Source organism: Bos mutus, chromosome 5, assembly GCF_027580195.1.
Source record: "Bos mutus isolate GX-2022 chromosome 5, NWIPB_WYAK_1.1, whole genome shotgun sequence".
NCBI lineage: Eukaryota > Metazoa > Chordata > Mammalia > Artiodactyla > Bovidae > Bos > Bos mutus.
Window position 1 is genome coordinate 93,550,451 of NC_091621.1, and position 14,275 is coordinate 93,564,725.

Genomic DNA, 14,275 nt, shown 5'->3' on the forward strand with positions numbered 1-14,275 from the left:
AATTCTCACATACTATTTTATGTCTTATTTATATGTTTAGTATAACATAAATATTAAAGGACTATGTATTACACAATATATGGTATTATATAACATAATAAAATTATAAATAAAGCTTAAAACATAGTGTATATGAGGATATTTGGCACAGGTAATGGTTGTCAGAGTAAGAAATCAAAGATTACTCTTCAGTTGGCAGTTAAGTAGAAGAGTAATGACACTCCTAGGAATGTCATAAGAACTCATGATACCACTTTAGTTCCATACTCTTAATTTAAAATCAATTTTGGTATAATATAAAGAAAATTCTTACCCCTCAGTAGCTACCATTAGGTTTCAACAAAGAGTTTTGTCAGCAGAGCGAAAAAAAAAAAAAAAAAATTCTAAGTAAGCTTTCCAGATTAATTGACCACTCACAGAAACATTTCATGTGGGATTAAATATCTGTGCAACTTATCTGAAGATGTTTTTAAAAGTAATTTAACCCCCCTGAAATTTCTAATAGATACATAACCCTCAGAGGAGTGACTTAGCTGCTAAAGAATCCGCCTGCAATGTGGGAGACCTAAATTCGATTCCTGGGTTGGGTAGATCCCCTGGAGAAGGGAAAAGCTACCCACTCCAGTATTCTGGCCTGGGGAATTCCGTGGATTGTATAGTCCATGGGATCGCGAAGAGTTGGACACAACTGAGCAACTTTCACTTTCAGAAGAGAAAATTCTGAGCCAGATGTCATCAGCTGACCTTTCAGGAAGTGATATTTTCCCAGAAAACTCCTATTTACATGTGTATTCTCAAGGAGTTTATGTTAAATAACCTACTTCAGAAGCAGTCATACAAGAAAATAATTATAGATGCTTTCCACATACACACAGGAGTTGTGATAGTGAAAGAACACAGACTTGAAATAAATTCAGGGTATTGTGGATGTATCCTTTAAAAAAAAAACTGAAATATAGTTCATTTATAATGTTGTGTTAGTTTCATGTGTACAGTAATGTGATTCAGTTTATATATATGTATATATATATATATATATTTCAGATTCTTTTCCTTAAAGATTATAACAAAATATTGAGTATAGTTCTTTGTGCTATACACTAGGTCCTTATTGGTTATCTGTTTTATATATAGTAGTTTGTATATGTTAATCCCAAACTCTTACAGATGTATTCTTTTTAATCATCTTTTCTTAATAATATATGGCCAGTTCTTATTTGAACATTTAATTTGGATAAGAAATTATGTAAAATAGCAAACTTATTCATAAGGGTGTCTTAGGTGAATATTTCTTTGATCAAAATTGAAATTTTCTCTTAAAAAACTTAAAAATTGAATATTACTTTCTGCTCAAAAGAAATCTTGTGGCTACCATTAGAAACATTTAAAATGAGAACAGGAAATGCCTTTACAGGAGTCATCTGGTTCCTTTGTGAGATAATTAACCCTTGACGAGAACTGACAATGATCTCTGCCATTTAATGTGTGATCTTGCAAATTATATTAAAGGATTGTGCTTACATACTCAGTCATGTCCAACATTTTGCAACCCTATGGACTAGAGCCCCCAGGTTCCTCTGTTGGTGGGGTTTCTCAGGCAAGAATACTGGAGTGGGTTGCTGTTTCGTCCTCCAGGGGATCTTCCTGACCCAGAGATCAAACCCACATCTTTTGCAGTGGCAGGTGGATTCTTCACCACGGAGCCACCTGGTAAATCCATATTAAAAGATTCAGTTCAATATCAGTTCAGTCACTCAGTCACGTCCGACTCTTTGTGACCCCATGGATGCAGCCTGCCAGGCTTCCCTGTCCATTACCAACTCCCAGGGCTTGCTCAAACTCATGTCCATTGATTTGGTGATGCCATCCAACCATCTTATCCTCTATCATCCCCTTCTTCTTCTGCCTTCAATCTTTCCCAGCATCAGGATCTTTTCCGTGAGTCAGTTCTTTGCATCAGGTGACCAAAGTATTGGAGCTTCAGCTTTAGCATCCATCCTTCCAATGAATATTCTGGACTGATTTCCTTTAGGATTAACTGTTTTGATCTCCTTGCTATCCAAGGAACTCTGAAGGGTCTTTTCCATCCCCATAGTTCAAAAGCATCAGTTCTTAGTGCTCAACTTTCTTTATAGTCCAACTCTCACATCCAGACCTAGCTTTGACTAGATGTATCTTTGTCAGTAGAGTAATGTCTCTGCTTTTTAATATGCTGTCTAGGTTGGTCATAGCTTTTCTTCCAAAGAGCAAGCATCTTTTAATTTCATGGCTGCAGTCACTGCCTCATGGCTACAGTGATTTTGAAGCTGAAGAAAATAAAGTCTGTCACTGTTTCCATTGTTTCCCATCTATTTGCCATGAAGTGATGGTACCAGATGCCATGATCTTCATTTTTTTGAATGTTGAGTTTTAAGCCAGCTTTTTCACTCTACTCTTTCACTTTCATCAAGAGGCTCTTAGATCCTCTTCGCTTTCTGCCATGAGGGTGATGTCATCTGCGTATCTGAAGTTACTTATATTTCTCCTGGAAATCTTGATTCCACCTTGTACTTCATCCAGCCCGGCATTTCACATGATGTATTGTGCATATAAGTTAAATAAGCAGGATGACAGTATACAGCCGTAACATACTCCTTCCCCAATTTGGAACCAGTCCATTTTTCCATGTCCGGTTCTAACTGTTGCTTCTTGACCTGCATACAGGTTTCTCAGGAGGCAGAAAAGGTGGTCTGGTATTCCCATCTCTTGAAGAATTTTCCAGTTTTATGTGATCCACACAGTCAAAGGCTTTTGCATAGTCAGTGAAGCAAAAGTAGATATTTTTCTGGAGCTCTCTTGCTTTTTCTATGATCCAGCAAATGTTAGCAATTTGATCCCTAGTTCCTCTGATTCTAAATCCAACTTGAACATGTGAAAGTTCTCAGTTCACATACTGCTGAAGCCTAGCTTGGGGAATTTTGAGTATCACTTTGCTTGCATGTGAGATGAATGCAATTGTGTGGTAGTTGAACATTGTTTGGAATTGCCTTTGGGATTGGAATGAAAACTGACCTTTTTCCAGTCCTGTAGCCATTGCTCGGTTTTCCAAATTTGCTGGCATATTGAGTGCAGCACTTTCAAACATCATCCTTGATATTTTTGAAATAGCTCAGCTGGAATGCCATCACCTCCACTAGCTGTGTTCGTAGTGATGCTTCCTAAGACCCACTTGACTTCGCATTCCAGGATGTCTGGCTATAGGTGAGTGATCACCTATCGTGATTATCTGAGTCATAAAGATCTTTTTTGTATAGTTCTTCTTCATATTATTGCCAGTTCAGTTCAGTTCAGTCGCTCAGTCATGTCTGACCATTTGCAACCCCACGAACCACAGCATGCCAGGCCTCCCTGTCCATCAATAACTCCTGGAATCCACTCAAACCCATGTCCATTGAGTCGGTGATGCCATCCAACTATCTCATCCTCTGTCGTCCTCATCTTCTCCTGCCCTCAATCTTTCCCAGCATCAGGGTCTTTTCCAATGATTCAGTTCTTTGCATCAGGTGGCCAAAGTATTGGAGTTTCAGCTTCAACATCCGTCCTCTCAATGAACACCCAGGACTAATCTCCTTTAGGATGGACTGGTTGGATCTCCTTGCAGTCCAAGGGACTCTCAAGAGTCTTCTCCAACACCACAGTTCAAAAGCATCAATTCTTCTGCACTCAGCTTTCATTATAGTCCAACTCTTTCATCCTTACATGACCACTGGAAAAAACTATAGCCTTGACTAGACTGACCTTTGTTGGCAAAGTAATGTCTCTGCTTTTTAATATGCTGTCTAGGTTGGTCATAACTTTCCTTCCAAGGAGTAAGCGTCTTTTAATTTCGTGGCTGCATTCACCATCTGCAGTGATTTTGGAGCCCAGAAAAATAAAGTCAGCCACTGTTTCCCCATCTATTTGCCATGAAGTGATGGGACTGGATGCCATGATCTTAGTTTTCTGAATGTTGAGCTTGCCACCTCTTCTTAATATCTTCAGCTTCTGTTAGACCCATACCATTTATGTCCTTTATTATGCCCATCTTTGCATGAAAAGTTCCCTCAGTATCTCTGATTTTCTTGAAGAGATCTCTAGTCTTTCCCATTCTATTGTTTTCCTCCTTTTCTTTGCACTGATCACTGAGGAAGGCTTTTTTATCAATCCTTGCTATTTTTTTGAACTCTGCATTCAGGTAGGTATATCTTTCCTTTTCTCCTTTGCCTTGAGCCTAAAATATTAGTATCTCTTTATGTTAGATAAACTAGTTATCACCTTTAGAAGTGTTCATTAAATCACAACAGTTATTGCAATATTAGATTCTATTTGCACCAAAGTTCCACTTCTCTATCCTTCTTCACTTATATAGTAAGAGCAATAAATTTAATTTATTAAATAAATTAACATGATTTAGAATAAACATGATTGTAATAGTTTATTCGACTCATGTTACTAGATTCATAGATGATCAAAACTAATTTAATTAATATATTAACAGAAAGTTTATTACTTTCACTTCGGGACTTGAGAATTTTTTAAATAACACACATTGTGGAATACTTTTAACATTTGAATGTTTCCACCTCTCCAAATAGAAAAGCTATAAAAAAGGAAAGTGGCTAGAATATCTAAAATGAAAACACCCACTATGAGATTTTTTTTTAATTGTATTTTATTTTTAAACTTTACAATATTGTATTGGTTTTGCCAAACATCAAAATGAATCCTTATATATATAACTTTTTAAAAATTAAGATTCTCTATACTCTTATTTTTTTTGAAATGGATTTCAGTGTTTCAAGTTAATTTTTATGAATTTTGGAGGCTTGCAAAGTTTTCACATGCACACAAAAAAGACGTCTCATAGCTTAAAAAGTAATACTTAGAAGAAACAAAAGGTTTTTTTAGCAAATTCATAATCTTTTTGTCTGTTTCCAAAAGACTAAATTAGAGCAGCTCATCTCTCCTTCTTCCTTTGTAAGATGAATTTCTTTTTGCATCAGAGAAGAACACTTTTCCAGAACAAAAATTTTCCTTTCTCCTCTCCAGCTTTTTTAACTAGAGTTAACTTGAGATTTTCAACATTAGACACCTCAAAAGCCCTGTAGACCTTGATTCCAACTGGGCTTACATTCCAGTCTGTGAAGTAATTGTCCCCCCTTGTAGTTTTCCAAAATCGTTGAAAGAAGAAGTCTAACCCCATGTTAGTTTCTGTCTTTATATATCTTTCATCCAAACCAGTCTTTAACTTTTTTTAAAACTGTAGTATAACAATCTTCAATATACGTTGTTAAGCAAAAGCCACAGTGTGAATCATTGTGTATTGGAGTGGCCTTAAGAAATGCAGTTTACATTGTGACCCAATTCTCAATGAATCTATAAACAAAAATAAAATTAGAAAAAAAAAATTTACAAGACAGTACCTACCCTTACTGTGAACAGTGTACTCTGGCATTTTCTATTCTTTTTTTTGTTTGTTTTTTATAATTATTTTTAAGTAGATAAATTAAGATTTTTAGTTGGAATTTCAAAGTCTCAAAAATTAATAGAGTGAATAGACAGAAAAGTAGGAGGATATAGTAGACCCGAAAAGCACTGTGAACCAATTCAACATAATTAAGATTTATAGAATTTTCACACAATAGCAGGATACAAATTCTATTCAAGTTCTGTAGAGTATAAACCAGGAGACAGTGGAACATATCCAGGGGCTTTAAAACAAGGTACAAAAATTTCATGGTCTAAAGGTATTGAAGTCATGCACAGTCTGTTCTCTTATCACTGTGGAATTATGTTAGAAATCAATATCAAAATATAGTTAAAAGTAACTACATATTTTCACATGCAATGTGACATTTACCAAGAGAGATCTTTGACTTAGCCTTGAAAGTCTCAAGAAAGTCAAAAGTTCAGTGTTTTAAAAGAAAAACAGAATGAAATATCTGAAATGATTATCTTTTCAAATAGCTTATAATTTATCCTACAATATTAAGTGCAGTAGAATTGCAAATCACTATAGGGGATAATATTCCTTTTTCTGGGTATCTGGACTCAACAAGTTTTTAATCAGTGATCCAACCCTTTTGAGTATTACACTTATATTCAGAATTAGAATTAGAATTATGCTAGGATTAAATTAAAATTATATTGAGAAAATGTTTTACTTTTAAATGTCATTTACCAGGGTTTTTTGTTATCAATAGAGATGTCACTAAACTTTATAAATACTCACCTTCATCCATCTAAACATCTTAGATCAGATGAAGGGATTACCTATACCTATACTACCTATATACTAATTATGTGAATCAAAATTTATACTGAAATTACATTCTGAATTATTTACTAAGTTGAATACATAATACTGATACTGTTAGTCCAATTCATAATAATAATCAAAAGTTTGTGTGTAATCAAACTATTCAAAGAAAGCTTTTAAAATGATCAACCAGAAAAATAATTCAAATTAATAATGAATCTGTTTCAGTGACTATCTTGTAAGTGCTTTTTTGTAGGTATTCTAAATGATAGTATTAAAAAATCCTCTATAAACTCTTATCTTGTTAAACTGAGAAAATTATTATATTGAGTTCACTAATATAGTATGAAATTGAAAAGCCAAAGTTTTGCAATCTCACTTCTTATAATTTTTTCATATTAATTGATAGAAGTTGTCTACATTTTTAATGAATTTAGAAATTTTTGTTATAATTCATATAATAGAGAGGAAAAGGTAAGCAAGAAAACCTGAAAAGATTTTAACATTGACTCAGTTTATCTGGGAATCAGCTAGGTATCCCTAAGTGTAGTGATTTATAACAGCCATAGTATACTTTATTAAAATTCTTTTTTTTATTTTAAACTCTCTTGAATCATTACAAATTGTGGATTAAGGGATAGCAGACTACAGCCCATGGGTCAAATTTGATTTTCTGCCTGTTTTTATAAAGTTTTATTGAAACACACAACCACATCCATTCATTTATGTGTTCATGCTGCAACCACAGAGTTGAGTAGTTCATAGAGATCATGGGGCCCACATAACCTAAAAAATTTACTGTCTGGCCCTTTACAGAAAAACATTTGTCAACTCCTGTTCTAGGCTATCAAAATAATCTTGATGAGAAAATTTCTTCCTGTCAGCCCTTCAAGATATTTATTCTTTCATTATGCCTCATTAAAACTAGACAATTGAAATTCCTAAGGTGCTGGAAAAGATTTCTCTCTTGATGTTAATTACCAGATAATGCATTATAGTATTTCAGACATGGTCATTAGTGACATAAACTTTATTTTAGACTAAAGGAGATTGTAGAAAAATGAGATGGGAAAGACTACATCCCTTGACACTTCCCTAGGGAGGAAGAATTTGTGGTTGAAAATGACCTATGGCCTTTGGATTAGAATGAAGTGTTCTAACTCATCCCACAAGTTAAGACTGTTACACATGAGCTTGCTATGAGGGAGGAAGTGTGAATAATATTCAGCAAGCAACAACTACTCACAGCCAAGCAGTGATTCCTAAAAAATAAAATCCCATCCAAATGTAATAAAAGATTATTTTTTTTTCCTCTTAAGAACCAGAATTATGGCCTGTATTTTCTAAATCACCTCCAGGAAAATAATCTGCACTTTAGAGGATTCTTTTAATTTAGATCTTCAGAGAGGAGTAAGGAGCAATTACCTTTACTTCAAAGTTTCTGTGGTCAAAGCATTGTTATAATTTTTTAATTATAAAAGGACTCATTTGATCCAGGTTTTCTACAGTATTTTTGAGTGTTTGCATCTCAAACTGTTTAATAAAAGGCACTATTTGGCCAAAATGAACTCTCTTTAGTTTCTGAGCTTTTATATAGTTACTTGAATTAAACATGATTTCAAGACAAGTTCTTTAATAACTTGTGTTGCCTTACTTTTCTCCTCTTAATAATTTGGGAGTCAGACCAGCTGGTCTCTAGTGTGAGTCTTCAAGTTCTGAAATTAGTTAAGACTATGAGTAACATTTTCCTTGACAACTGATGAATCTCTCCACGGGTTTTTAATTCTTGGTATAAATCACTTGCATCATTTATATTTATTTGGTGTATTATTTATACATCGCTGTAGGGAAATGACACTTTGCTGACATTGCCCAGCCTCTTGCCCCTTCTCATCCTAATCAGTTGGCCTTGCTTCTCCTGTCTTGGGGCAGGCTATATTGTTACCTGCTCAACAAGCAACTCAGTAGGAATTCAACATCTGCCCTTGTAACTTTTGCTTTGGGTCTCATATTAGAAAAGGCTTTTATCTGACCAGGTCATATTAAAATGAATAATATACCCTCACATTCAATCGTTGTCTGTACTTTCAGCTGTACCTCATTTTTTATGTCAAAGGGAATTTAAAGATTTGTATAAGTATGATCTAAAAGGTTACTATTTTTCTATCTTATACTCTGAAAGCGTATTTCATACAGTACACCTTAAAATCAAATTTATTGCTGTTTTTCACTTCATATTTTAACAGTCTTCTTGATCCTCTTTCTTATTCTCCTGGACTCACTTACATGAGAATAATCTTGAAAGAACTTACTGATAGGTTAACAATCATGGACTTTGGTAAGGCAAATCTATTGACCGTTTCCATTTCAACAGTGGGGTCATTAAGAAGATACTATAGACATAACAATGCTTAGATTAAGTACTATAATTCCTGTTTCAGGGAAAAGACATAAATATGTTCTAACTTAAAATTAAAATTTATTTTAATTTTGCGCTTAATTGGTTTGGCCCAGCAATTAATTTAGTACTCTTCTTTGTTCTTTGTCATAACATTTTTGTTTAAGACAAAGCAAAACTTCTAAATCAGAGTACAGTAAGTATAAATATTTTAGTTAGAGTCAGTATCTAAAAATGCCTATTCTGTTTTTGTGTAACTTAAATGTTCATCTAAATAATTCAATCACTTCTTGAATCATTATAGTGATAGTGACAATTAGCTTTATTCTTCATTAAAAGGTTTTAGCTTTTTCTTAAATATTCAGTTGATTTTTCCATTATTGTACAACATTAAAGTTCTTAAAATTCAGATGGTGATAAGAATTGATTCTAATCATAGTCTAATCAACAGAATCGAAGTGTCAGCTTTGAGTCAAAGGCCATGGAAGTGAAGAGTTGACACACCTGATGGGTATGCTATCACTAAAGGCCTACAGTTGGGTATAGCTTCTTGAGATGAAGAATAGCTGAATAACGTGTGATGCAAACAGTGAGCAGCTGATACAGAAGGAAAGGCAGAGGTCAGATCTAGAGGAAGTGGTGGCAACCAAAGGCCCCCAAATTGAAATAACACTGATGACAACAACAGTAGAAGCTAATACTTACATAGCATTTACTAGGTTCCAGGCACTAGTCCAAGGATATTATTACATGTGTGAGTGTGTATATATTAATTACTCACAATAATGTTATTAGCCACCAGATCACAAAGCTAGAAAGTGACAGTCTGGCTCTGGAGCCTGAGCTATTAACGCTGGGCAAACCATTTCTGTGGGCAAGATGCAGCAATGAAGAACAGGGAAGAATTTTGTGAATAGGTCAGAGTGAAAGTTTCAAATTAAAAGCCAAGAAGACTAAGAGGATAACAGAGATTCATATTTATGTTTTATTAGTTGCATGGCACTACATGGTATCTACCAGATCAAAGCTCCTGTGAAGGACCAGAACCACCGTATCTTTAAAAAGCTATAACTTTTGTTTTAGAAGGAAAGTATAAGAGCATATTATCTTAAGTAATTATATAAGTTCAAAAAATGGCTTGAAGCAATAGTAAATACCATAACATAATGTAGTGCTTGAAAAAAGATCAAAAACATTATGTTGATAATAATTAGCAATAGAATTCCAGAAGATCACTTAAGACTACAATGATAAGAGTGGGCTTTTTCATTTCAGTCAAATAGAAACTAAAATATGGACTAGCTGATACTGCTGCTGCTGCTAAGCCGCTTCAGTCGTGTCTGACTCTGTGCGACCCCATAGACGGCAGCCCGCCAGGCTCCTCTGTACCTGGGATTCTCCAGGCAAGAATACTGGAGTGGGTTGCCATTTCCTTCTCCAATGCATGCATGCAGGCTAAGTCACTTCAGTCGTGTCTGACTCTGTGTGACCCCATTGACAGCAGCCCACCAGGCTCCTCTGTCCATGGGATTCTCCAGGCAAGAATACTGGAGTGGGTTGCCATTTCCTTCTCCAAATATGGACTAGACTACATAGTAAATGGAAGATAGACAATGTTACATGAGAAAACAAAGGGTTTGGTTTCCTATAGGAATAGGCAAATTAATTTGTAAACATTTTTATTAAAAAGCCTATTTCTAGATTCATGATATACCTTTTGGTTGCAGTTCTATAATGTACTAGTTCATGAAGCTGTTGTTATTGAGGATAGTGGAGATGGAGATTTTGTTTTTTTTTTCAGATGTTGTTTTACTTACCCTTTAGCCAACCTTGGAAGTTAAAAAGCTTGTGTATATACCTTCATTTATTCATGAAGTATTTATTAAGAGTCACAGTTGCCTTTACCATGCTGCTATTAAGCTGGTTAGAAAGAAATGAATAAGAAGTGGTATTTAAGATTGCCAGCATCTTGATCTATACAACATAGATCCTTATATCTATACAACGTACATCTTTACGTACCCTTCCATCCTCCAACCTGAGCTGTGTACTGAGAAGTTTCAGTTTTAATTTTTTTCCCATTCTGTAAAGAAATGTTAAGCATCTTTAATGATGTTCTGCTGTGCTCAGGACATGAGTATAAATGAGATAATCAAGAAAGAGAGCTTTTACCTTGGTATCCATAATAGCAATACGTATTTGTTTAACAACTAAAATATATAAAGGTTTTTACCTGTGTTATTTGATTCTTATAATCAGTTCAGTTCAGTTCAGTCGCTCAGTCATCTCCGACTCTTTGCGACCCCATGAACTGCAGAACACCAGGCCTCCCTGTCCGTCACCAACTCCCCGGAGTTTACCCAAACTCATGTCCATTGAGTCGGCGATGCCATCTAACCATCTCATCCTCTGTCATCCCCTTCTCCTCCTGCCTTCAATCTTTCCAACATCAGGGTCTGTTCAAATGAGTCAGCTCTTTGTATCAGGTGCCCCAAATATTGGAGTTTCAGCTTCAACATCAAAGCAGCAGCCATTTCTGAGTGCCAGGTTTGTCCAGGACACCATAGTGGCTGCTTTGTTTACATTGTTTCACTTACTCTTAAAACTTTTCTAAAATGGTATCTGGATTTTACAGACAAGGAAAACTAAGTCAGTGATGTAAGCTAACTGCCTGAGATCAATAAAAAGAGGCAAGATTTTAACTTGGTTCTGTCTGACTGCAAACTGTGTACGGTGATTCCTGAGTAACTCTTTAAATCTGATTGGATAATTTACTTTACACATCATTTTTCATGTGGTATTTTAGGATTGTCAGTTTCTTCTCTAACAAACTTGTAATTATATGTTTTGTTTTCATAGGCTCCATCTAAATAAACTGGATAAATTTTATAGGCTCTGTCTAGATATTAATATTAATCAAATTGGGTCCATCCAGATAAATTAGGTAAAAAAGTAGATTGACACAGACAGTGCAGACATACACACACATACGAACACACAATTCATTTGGGAAATAGCTTGAAATTAAGTATTACATAAAATTTGTAAATTATTTTTAAATACATTTTTCACCTATGGTGAACTTTTGAGTATCCTAGCAAAGACTATTCGTTTAGATACTTGAAATATTATTTTATTCCTGCATGGTCTTAATGTTTCAATTTATATAAAATTCAATCCCTAATTAGTTTTCCTAATTGTCATGACAACATTAGGTGGTTTAGAACTAAACCCTTAGCCTATTCTCTTTAGTTGTCTTAAAGTCCCCATCAGTTCAGTCGCTCAGTCGTGTCTGACTATTTGTGACCCCATGGACTGCAGCATGCCAGGCTTCCCTGTCCGTTACTAACTCCCGGAGCTTATTCAAATCATGTCCATCAAGTCAGTGATGCCAGCCATCCAACCATCTCATCCTCTATTGTCCCCTTCTCCTCCTGCCTTCAATCTTTCCCAGCATCAGGGTCTTTTCCAGTGAGTCACTTCTTCCCGTCAGGTGGCCAAAGTATTGGAGTTTCAGCTTCAGCATCGGTCCTTCCAATTAATATTTAGAAATGATTTCCTTTAGGATTGACTGGTTTGATCTTCTTGCAGTCCAAGAGACTCTCAAGAGTCTTCTCCAGTACCACAGTTCAAAAGCATCAGTTCTTCGGCACCCAGCTTTCTTTATAGTCCCAACTCTCACATCCATACATGACTACTGGAAAACCATGGATTTGACTAGACAGACCTTTGTTGGCAAAGTAATGTCTCTGCTTTTTAACATGTGATCTTGATTCGTCATAGCTTTTCTTCCAAAGGGCAAGGGTCTTTTAATTCCATGGCTGCAGTCAGCATCTGCAATGATTTTGGAGCCCAAAAAAATAAAGTCTGTCACTGTTTCCATTGTTTTCCCATCTATTTGCCATGATGTGATGGGACCAGATGCCATGATCTTCATTTTTTGAATATTGAGTTTCAAGCCAGCTTTTTCACTCTCCTTTTTCACTTTCATCAAGAGGCTCTTTAGTTCCTTTTCACTTTCTGCCATAAGGGACATCATTGGAATTAATGCTCGTTTCTAGGGACATATAGGCTAATGCCAAATTCCCTTAAAATTATACTTCCTCTAGGAATTTTTAAAAAAATGCAAAACAGAACTAACGTGTCAAAGTTACTTCAGCCCTTTAAAATATATTAAAATATACAAGTAAGTATTGCAAACATTTTTTTTTTTTATGGAGCAAATCAAGAAAATGAGCCATGAACTCAACATATTCTATTTGAAAACTGCTCATTTTTTTAAATTCTAAAGTTCAGTTAGCTTGGAGAATATATGTATTTTATTTTGTTCAATTTTAGCCTGGAGCTAAACCACATTGTTGTTCAATCACTAAGTCGTGTCCAACTCTTTGGGACCCCATGGACTGCAGCACTCCAGGCTTCCCGATCTTTCATTATTTCCCGGAGTTTGTTCAAACTCATGTCCATTGAGTCGATGATGCCATCCAACCATCTCATTCTGTCACCCTCTTCTACTCCTGCCCTCAATCTTTTCCAGCATCACGGTCTTTTCCAGTGAACAGCTCTTTGCATCAGGTGGGCAAACTATTGGAACTACAGCTTCAGCATTAATCCTTCCAATGAATATTCAGGGTTGATTTCCTTGGCTCAGAGGTTAAAGTGTCTGCCTGCAATGCGGGAGACCTGGATTCAATCCCTGGGTCGGGAAGATCCCTGGAGAAGGAAATGGCAACCCACTCCAGTATTCTTGCCTGGAGAATCCCATGGATGGAGGAGCCTGGTGGGCTACAGTCCATGGGGTCGCAAAGAGTTGGACACGACTGAGTGACTTCACTTTCAATTTCTCCTCCAGTCTGACACTTCTCTTCAGTGGCTCTCAGTTTTTCATTCTTTCTGCATGACTTGCAGGAGCTTAGTTCCCTAATCAGAGATTGAACCTGTACCACAGCAGTGAAAGAGCTGAGTCCTAACCACTGGACAGCCAGGAAATTCTCTCAGTTCCTAATTCTGTTTTGTGATGTAGAAAGAAGAAATCATTGTTATTACAAAAAGGTACAATGATTGAGCAATATCAATTCAAGCCTTGCACTAATATCTGCAAAATTTCTTGTAAAACATTTAAAAATACACTACCTTCTTCTTGTATACTTTAAACAATTGCACTATAGAAATTATATCTCTTGGATTGTGGACTTCATAATAGGCTAATAGTCTTTTAACTATCCTGAATATTTATGAATACCTGCTAGTTCTGATTCTTTGATTTCTTTTTCAAATATATAAAGAAAGTTATAGTTAAGAAATGAATTATTTTTTATGTGCTGCTTTTTAAAAGAAATTCCTGAAGTGACTGTTTTCTTATTTCCTTCCACTATCAAAATCCCCAACTTCCAGTAGAAAGGAGATGGTATTATTACTAAAGAATATTTGGTAGTTTTAAAATTTACTCTATTTGATTTATTGTATAGTTATTTTCCATCATATGTATCTTTTCAGCCATCAGCTCTTTCCTTTAAAAAAAAACCCAGCAAAAATAACAATTTGGTTTGTAACTAATAGTGCCTTGGAAACAGCATGAAAAAACCATTTTCTAAGAGATG

The 14,275-nt window shown here is 35.4% G+C and overlaps 1 protein-coding gene across 11 annotated transcripts in view; it reads left to right on the forward strand.

The window, feature by feature from the left end:
- The window catches only part of CCDC91 (coiled-coil domain containing 91), a 398,212-nt gene that overhangs the window by 325,102 nt on the left and 58,835 nt on the right, over positions 1 to 14,275 (forward strand). The gene's annotated exons all lie outside the window — the stretch shown is intronic.